Source organism: Buceros rhinoceros, unplaced genomic scaffold (assembly GCF_000710305.1).
Source record: "Buceros rhinoceros silvestris isolate BGI_N320 unplaced genomic scaffold, ASM71030v1 scaffold3242, whole genome shotgun sequence".
Classification (NCBI taxonomy): domain Eukaryota; kingdom Metazoa; phylum Chordata; class Aves; order Bucerotiformes; family Bucerotidae; genus Buceros; species Buceros rhinoceros.
In genome coordinates, this window is record NW_010400498.1 from 83,143 (window position 1) to 92,721 (window position 9,579).

Consider the following 9,579-nt stretch of genomic DNA (forward strand, 5'->3'; position numbering starts at 1 on the left):
ACACGAGCTGAAGCATGCATTCAAGCCTAGCAACCACATAGTTCCATAGAAAGTCGCAGAACAAGTCACGGGCAGTCTTTGTGGGATTTGGGTCTTAGAAGTATAGAAAATACACAGTACGCAAAGTGCAAAGTTTGTAATAACTGGATTTTAAGAACCAAATGGCAAAAAATGTAATTTCTTCTGTAGTATCAGTAAAAATATCATACAACTTTTAAAACAGATATAACAGCTTTCAGAAGTTAGCAGCAGAAAAAAAACACAATTAAAACTGGCTAACAAGGTTTGACAAGATACTTCTCAGCTTAACGATGACAGAAAAATGACAGACACTAGGGAGAAAGTAGGAATATTCCAACAAGACAAGACAAAATTATGGACAGCTTTCCTTAAAATAAGCCACATATGCTTTATAACATCACCAGAGGATACCTGTCAAAGCTGACATTCATGATCCACTGACAGCAAGAGATACCTTCAGGGTGATGTTCTATACCTACTTTTAGTACAGATACAGATTAAACATTACAGAGATGCTACACCAGTAGAAGAATTTAAATTTTTTTTGTGTGTGTGTGTGCTGGCTGTATTATTTCCCTTCTGGTCCTGGAAACATTAATAAAAGAATCACAGTTTTCTTGGATGTCTTATAATAAGATTCCTTAAGAAAAGAGTAGAATGGAGTGGGAGGAAAGTAGGGGAGAAGAATGATTGTTTAGCTTTTTATGACATACATTTGTTTAAAATACACAGCTGTATGCAGGTCTTAATTTTTTAAGTGTTCATTAACAACTGTTTGATTACCTTCATTAAGTTCTGTCTTCCTCCTACCTTCCTCTGTTATTTACAAAACCTGACACAGAGATGTGACCAGCTTCTGTGGTCCTAATTTTGGGATTATTTCACCCCACTATTGATCTGTCACTGAGAATGTCACTAATGCTTGTGCAGAACAAGCTGCACTCACCAGGCGTTTCCCAAACTATGCTGACAAACACTGAAATCCTTTTAAAGGTATTCAAAAGTAACCAAGTGCTGTAAGGCACGTGTTGAATATAGGCTACAAAGAAATCAAAGCGCTGCAATACAGAGCCCCAGTGATGTGAGTTGTGACTACGGTGCAGTCCCCCTTGGAAGGTTCTCCATGGCAGAATGTCTGAATTTCAACAAAACTTATTGTATTTCCATGAGGACAGTGGAAATGAATTTCTGTTTTCCTGTTACCTTAAAACCACATTTCCCGTAGTCCAGCTGGGCCCTCAGCTGACCCCATGTAGATTACTGGTACAAAGGAGCAAAGGAGAAGCTTCAGCTGGATTTTTAACACTTTCTGCCCTGTTTTACACTGTCTAAATTTTCTACTACTTCATAAAAACAAATACCAAATACCAAAGAGAGAAATGACACTAACGGCTTGGTGTTTTGGAGGCTACTGAGTCAGTGACCTGAGCTGTTTCAACAAAGAAGCAGGAGACTGGGAAATGAGTTCCTGTTCTCACAGTGGTCTGAAGAGGTATTTGAATTTGCAATTAAAAGCAAAAGGAGATTGCTGGCAGTTTGGTTTTTTTTTAAAAAAAAAAAAACCCAGATTTCTTTTAGCTCTGGAATAAGTGAACTAGAGTATTTCTATAATGAAGGACAAAAACTAGTTGGCACTGATTACTGACCAGTCGGTGAATATATTGTTTCACAGCGGAAAGCCATTAATGAGCTTTCTAATTTTCAGAGATGTGATGGTTTAATGGGGGACATGCTGAGACTCTGTGGAGTCCTGTTTGCTAGCAGAGGTTTGGGATAGGCTGTCACCACACAAAATGCTTAGCAACACAGCAACAAGTCTTACTTAATTTTTAACGACATGCTCTTCCATCTTCATACATGATTTTAAAATATTCCTTATTCTCATAAACTCAGATCCGAGTTGATTGCTTGCTTTGTTCTCTAATACATAAAATTAAACCCCAAGATCATCGAAAGAATGTCAGCAGCACTTCTTTGAATTTGAGGGGTTGTAAGTGAATCTACCAAAGGGGAATAAAAGCAACATATAATAAAAGGCAATAGATTTTAAACTTCAGCTCTACTCTTTCTCTGCACATTCATACATGCACAAATAATAAGATGTTCTTTGCAAAAGCAAAGAAATCAACCATGTTTTGTATAGTATAAAAAGTATTTTATATTGAACAACTGTACTTGCAATTAGCATGATATAAGGATGCTTCCATTTGGAAAAAAAAAGGCTGGGGAGAAGAATAAATTTGTTAAAGTGAAATTTGTTCAGTAGCCTTTTTTTAAATGCATATCATTTAGTTTTGCTTTTGGTTAATACTGTCACAGTTAATTCTTCAGAGCTATGGGTAAGAATGGTTATAAGGGCATCTCTCCAAAGCTTTTAAAACGGAAACCACACAGGCAGCAAGTGCACCAAATGGCACAAAAACCCGTCACAATGGTCAAGGAAACCTCATGCATTCAATATGTATTAAGACCTGTCTATTCTGTGCAAGGAATACCCTGCCCAGATGTGCTTGTGTCACTATTTCAGGCAACTGTGGTTTAAAGGTACTAAATGAACATGAATCTTTCCATGAGACTTGAGCATAATCTAAGAAACGAAGCTTGAGAAGTCACAAGTTGGTATATGATCTCCTGCAAGGTTTTTTAATGATGGCTGATTTTAAATAACAATTTCTCATTTTTTTGTCTTTCCAGTTCTTTTTTTCTCTTCATTTATAGAAAACACAAAATATAATCAAGTAATATTTTAGTTTGTAGGGAGTTCTTCAGCCTTTGAGAATGTCCTCATTAAACTGAGTGAAAGACGGACAAATCCTGCCTGCTACAAAACCACCCTCGAAAAACACACTTAGGAACTGGACCCTATCATTACAGTGCATTGCGGGGTAAACTTAACAGGAAATGGGAAAAACACAAAAACTTAGCACAGATCTCAACTGCTGGGTTTTCCTTATGCCTCTGCCAGAGAACAAACACAGCTGACTGCACCTTACTTGACCAGTTGAGTATTTCAACCAACACTCAACCTGAAATTCAGTGTGTTTCCCAAACTTCGGAGTGCTACATTAACTATGGCACTGTAAAACCAAGTGAAGAGTGTAACATGGTTAGGCTGCCAGCAGGGGTTTGCTCTCAGTAGGGCAAACTACTTATAAAACTACAACTTGGTAGTTGTAGTCTGGAAAATACACTCGAAAAGAAAACAGCAAACAGTAAAACGACATAAGGGAAGAAAAAAGGGTGGAAAAAAGGGTGAAAAAAGGCAAAAAAAAGAAAAAAGAATGAAGAAATAGGGCAAAGAGAAACAAAAGAAACGCTCTAGTAGCATCATTTAGCTTGACAAAGACAAAATAACAGGCTTTGAATACATAGAAGACATCAGCAAATAATGTTTTCCACACCCATACTGCAGAGTACAAGTGGGTGGCCCCTGCCTACGGAAGGAAAACAGAGGCCCAACGGTGGGGAGCTCTCTGTCGCAGGCAGCCGTTCAGGAGCAGAAGGGAAGTGTCTGCCGCGGGAGTCACCCAGCCCCCTGGGACCTCCAGGGCAACAGCAATGCTGAACGAACCACCCAAGTAACTGTGTGCCATTGTCCCTACTTCATACGCTAAACATAAAAAATTACGAAAACTAAGTGGTGTGTGACATTTCAAATACGTAACTGAAAAATTATTTTAAAAATGTACTCAAAATATACTGAGAGCAAGCAAGATGGTCAGACAGGGGGTTGGACAACCTTTATAAAATAGATGACCACCCCCTCAGAGCTCTACAGTCCTTCATTATGTTTGAGGATTTTTTCCTTCCATTTGGCTGTTCGTTCCCCAAACTGAGTGTATTACTGTATTAGGTAAAACCAAATCGGTATATTTATCTTGAACTTATCAGTGCTGGAAGGTAGCAACTACCAGGCTTGCAGCAATTGGCTCCTGGAGCCACAAAAATAGCCTTTATAAAGTGAGAAATAGTTTAGGAAATGGACAAGCTTTTATTTTCAACTACACTTTAACCTAAATAAACCTAATCTCTACCAAAAAAAAAAAAATCATGACTTCAAATACTAATTATTAACATTTAAAAAATAACAAAGTGGCCAATGCTTTTCAATGGACTTGCTGAGGCTAGGCTAGGCTCTAATTTGGACCAAACTTTTAATAAAACTCTCATGGACGAAACAGCAAATTGTCACCGACCTCAGAAGAAACATTTGCTCTGTTTGGCAGAAACACACCGCTTCCACATCAAAACAAAACCAGTGCCACTCAAACCCAACGCACCGACACAAACTCAACACCGACTCAGCAGGCAAGCATTAAATTCCGAGGGAGGAGGAGGGAGTACAGGAAACTCATCTGCACAAGTGGCATGGCAATCTGCGAGCAGGAGGAGGGATCAGCGTGCTGATGGAGGATGGGATGGGGAAAAATGAGGAGGCATGGGAAATGCTACTGCTACTCAGTTTCAGTGGTGACCCGCGCCAGGGCTGTGACAAAACCAGGCCAGTAACTGCATCACGGCACTGGTACCTGCACTAGATAAAGCCAGGCTGAAAAGGAGCATCTGGGGAGCTGGACCTGGCAACTGTGCTGTGACCAGGTAGCCAGGGAGATGTGTGCAGTGAGGGCTGCAGGGTAGACCAGCGCAAGGCTACTTCCCGGCTGCCTGCTCCCTGGGCCGGCAGCATTCGTGGGTCACAGTGAGGGGACACTGGTGCGAGCCTAGCAGCTGGTGCAGTTGCTGGGGTGCAGCGGGGGATGGGTCCCACCTGCCAGCCAGACACTGCTGTCACCACACCAAACCCATGGGTGATGGGCTGGGCATTTTGGCTGTTTTAGGGCTCCTGTACCCACATGCAAACCCTCCAGTCCTATCAAGCCATCACCAAGAGTTTTGAGAAGAGTGAAATACCAGTAAATACCTGCAGCAGGGAAGAGGAGAAGCAGATCTGCCGAGTGGTGCCCTCACAGAACACCCTCATGGGCCCAGAGGAAAGTCGACAAGATGTTCAAGGCTTTCTCAGAGCGTACTCCCCATGAGCTTAGAGCTGGAGGACAGGAAGGACAGCAGGTGAAGTGGTTGGAGGAGCTTACTTCCAACTGTCACCAACCCCTGCGGTTCTAAACTGCCAGCTGGGGGCAGAGGGGTGGGGTGGTCAGGCAGGGGAGGGAAGCTATCACCTAAAGCTTGTCCTTTTACTTGTAAACTTAAAAACACCCCTCAACAACAAGCAGCACGCACCACAGAAACAGAACACCAGCCAACCCATCCAAGCTCGCTGGTGCAGTCAAGGGGAAAGCTGCTCTTCTCCCCTGTGCTGCAGGGACGTGTCTTCCATGAAAGATGTCACCTTGCAGAAATAGGTTTGGGGGTGTAAATCACTAACATTTTTATTCAAACACGTTACTGTCTCCAAACAGGAGCCTCCACAGAAGGATGCAGTTTACAGAGTTTGTTTTGGCCATAACACTTTTGTATTAACTCTTTTTTTCCCCCCAGATTGTGTGGCTTTCTTCCAGTCACTTGAAGAAAAGCAGCTGTCTGAAGACTCAGGTCTTAACCACAACAGCCTTTTTTTGCCTCAAATTTAAGTTGGAGTAGGACATTTGCTATTGCAGGATTCATTTCACCCTTCAGCAGCTGCAGAGGCACAAATAACAAGACACCCAACAAGTCACAGGCCACAGCTACACTTACTTCATCAAAATGTTAACAACACTCCAGCCACAAACTCTGCTAGCCAAAATTTCTGGGTCATAAAGTGCAGATGACAAGAATTTTTTTAGGGTGGGAGCTGCCTTTCCGGACAGGAGGCACTAACCACCCCACGTGCCAACTGATAACCACAACAGGTCTGCCCACAGCCATGCACATCCCCTGGAAAATCCACCTGGATTAGCCTATCAGTTTCCCTTGCCTGGAGTTCCTGAAGAGCAGGCAGGGGTTTCACTTCCTGCATGCCCTGTGCAGTGCAAACACAAAGGAGGTGGGCACTGGAGAGCAGCGCCAAGCCTCCCACTACGTAGGTGAGGTCAGTCACCCAGGGGATGGATAGGCTGGGACACCAGCACTACTAAACCTGGCCCTGCTCCTAGGTGAGGGAGTCATGACCCTCCCAACCAGAAAGCTTTGGCATCCCTTTGCTCCAAAGCAGAGTCTCTTCTTGCTTCTACATCTTCTGCTGAAACAGGAGAAAGCGCCAACAAACCCAGAAGGTGAACAGAATAAATGTCTGAAATTCAAAACACAGAGGAAGCAGAGCCCAGCCTACTTTGCAATGCTTCCCCCCACAGAAAGCGGAGATAACAACACCACGTGCTACCTACAAGACCCTCTGCTGACGCCAGCGCAATTTTTCAGTAGCACGCTTTTCCTCCAGGAACACAAAGTGGACTGTGAAATACAACCACCTCTCAGACAGGAGAAAAGTGCTTGTCTGCAGAGCATCCCAGACCATAGCAACAGCACAATTCAAAAACCACTGACTTTTAGCAAGTGAAACCAAGGGAGAAATTTTGAGAGAGAGAACAGTTGCCCGACAGCGGTGAAAACAAGGGTCCAGAACTGAAAGAGCATTCAGACACACAACCTGAAAAATTTGCTTTATGCTCCTGTTTGATTCGAACTACATTAGCCTCCATGAAGAGGAGCTTTTCTAGAAAGACAGCTGACATCCTGTGTTTTGCTGTTATTTTAATATCGTCCCAAAATGAAAATCTTTGTGATTTGTTAACTGGATCACCAGGTGTTCCATCTACCTTTTCTAGGTCACTAAACAGTTAATGTTAGCATAAAGAGCTTTAGTGCCAGTGAGATCACAGGTAAGATGGCCACAGGAAACACTTAATGAATTTCAGTGCTGGTACTCCCATTATCTCATTTCCTCAAGGGCCTCTGCAGTTCAGCATCAGCTTCCTCACTGATGGGCCTATTGGTTAAGAACCCAAAGTCAAACTGAAATTTTATGTGAACGAGAGGGATAGCCTGGAGTTCTGCTCACAGCCTTCAGAGGATGAGACCTTCTGAATGTCCATGAAAAAAAAAAGGTCATTTTTTTTGATTTGGCACTCCAAAGCTTCGTTTTTATCTTTGATTAGTAGGGATACAAATTGCTGTGGGGTCCAGTCACAGCAGAAACACAGCCAAGTGCTTTTGTGCAGTGTGGAACAGCACAAAGGATGAGACATTCCTGCAGCAGACATCGCAGGCTGAGCGCGGCTGAATGGGAAAATTGTTTGACTCTCTTTTTCACCTCTTGTTGATTGTGTCCTAGTGTCTTCTGCAAAACTGGGACAATGCGGCTGTGTCCATCGCTACTCTAATTCATTCTAAGGTTCACCAAGTCCGTAACGAAGCTTTCATAACAAAATTCAGTCATAATTGCTACCAGTGTCAGGGGAACCGCATACAGCTATATGAGCAAATGAAAGAATTAGTCCCTTAATACATATTTAATAGGCCATAAAATATCCTTGCACAACCCAGTGTAACAGTTGGTCTACTTTCACTCTCTTCAACTGAAGTATAATAAGCGAAGACAGTTGTCTAAATAACCCCTCAAAACAGCTACTACCCACTGCTCCTATGGAAGGAGAATCAAATTAATGGCTACAGACAGAATTTACTCAGCACTGCTCATCTGCAATAACAGTAGCTCATAAATCATGGTAATGTAACTCTTATGCATCTCAGATACAACAATAAAGAGGCTATACAAAAATTTCTGAAATGCCACAAGATTGATTTGATAATAGATTGCTAGTTACTATAATATTTTCTGCAGATTTGAATTGTCAACAGTCTCCTTCCATCCTCTCACCTAACAATGGATAAAGTGGGAAAAGCAAAAAATCAGTGAAAAGCGAATCCAGTCTCCTTCCATCCTCTCACCTAACAAGGGATAAAGAGGGAAAAGCAAAAAATCAGTGAAAAGCGAATCCTTGAAGACTGTTCCCTGCCTAAACCTTCCCCTACCAGACTCTGGGTTAATTTCCAAGCCGTTCATCTAAAATAATATTAAAGCAGCAACACTTCGTCAAAATACATTCTATCTCAGAAGGTAATAAACTCCAGGGCAGAGCAGAATTTTGTTAAGAACCTGGATATAAATAAGTGGTAAATGAACAAATTTGCACACATGTATCAGTTATACATGTGTTTCTCTTCTCTCTAAAGGCAGCTTCTCAAGAATCAGGAATGAGCTTTTAATGCAGACTAGATCCCTTAGTGCAGCGGTTTCACTGCATAACGAAAGATACAGCTAAAGGAACTCTGATGCTGTTTTTGGAATCAGTCAAACACTATGCAGGTCCACATAAAATCCTTTTCTGACTATCCAAACTTAATGTAATGATTTTGAAAGCAGACATATTATCTCAACACACAATTTTCAAGTGCCATCTAGTGGTTATCTTGGTTTTTATTTCAATTTGGTATTTAAATTTCCCCACTTTTTAAAGTTTAAAAATGTTGGTCATTTCTATTACTTACTGTCATTTTATTATGCAATCTTGGTCCTGCTATGGTAAATAAATGCTTAAATTAAGCCTAAGTTTAAGCATTCTGATGGACTGTATTTGGGCAGCAACACAGCTAACTTAACTACTAAGGAATTAAAAGAAAAGGGGGAAAAAATCTAATCTATCTTATCCATAGAAACAACAGAAGGCACAAATATCAGTTCATTATTTAGAGCTTTTTCAGTACAGCTTAATGATTTCTTATGAGAAAATTTTGGCATATTAAAGTCTGTAAGTACTTAGGGCCTCAAGTGAACATATGAGAAAATTTTGGGAGAATAAAGCATGCACTACACATTCCCCATACTAGATAAAGCAAAAAATCCCCAGTGCCATAACAAGAGGGTTCTGTTTCATGTTCAACCTAACCTGTGATTTTACACAGGCCCAAAATTTTTATACTCAGGTAAGTCTGGTGACTTCACTAGTCTCATAATGCGAACAATTACATCAGTTCTGTTTCCCACCTCAAATATCTTCTTATTCTGCACATATAAGGAACTAGGTTGACTAGGTATCCCAAAAAAATGTCTAAAGGAGGCACATGCAATACAGCATGCCCAAGAAGGCATCAAACCTGGTACATGCCCTGCAGACATCCTGCATGGAACATGTGAAATGCATCCAATCCTGGATTCAGTGTGTGTGAAAAGTCATACTTGTGCTTCTATCTCTAGCTGGAAATGCCAAGACACAAATATGTATGGAAGTCAGCATTAGGTAGTCACCCAACCAATGAAAATATCTGGGCTTCTTTAGAATGGACCTCTGATAGCTTAAAAGGAAGATGTTCTCCTGCTTCTGTAATATACTTTGACAGCACTAGAGTAATATACATATAATTTTGTGTCTATCTATCTCTATAGAGAATTAGAACACACAGTCTGAAAGGGCCAAAAGTTAAAAACATAATGTTACCAAGCATTATCATTTATTATTTTTCTACTGAAAGACTTGTTATAGCTACCTTGCCGTGGCAGGATCAAATTAACTAAAAAAACCCCTCTCTCAATCCCACAAAAACACAACCAACCCCGCC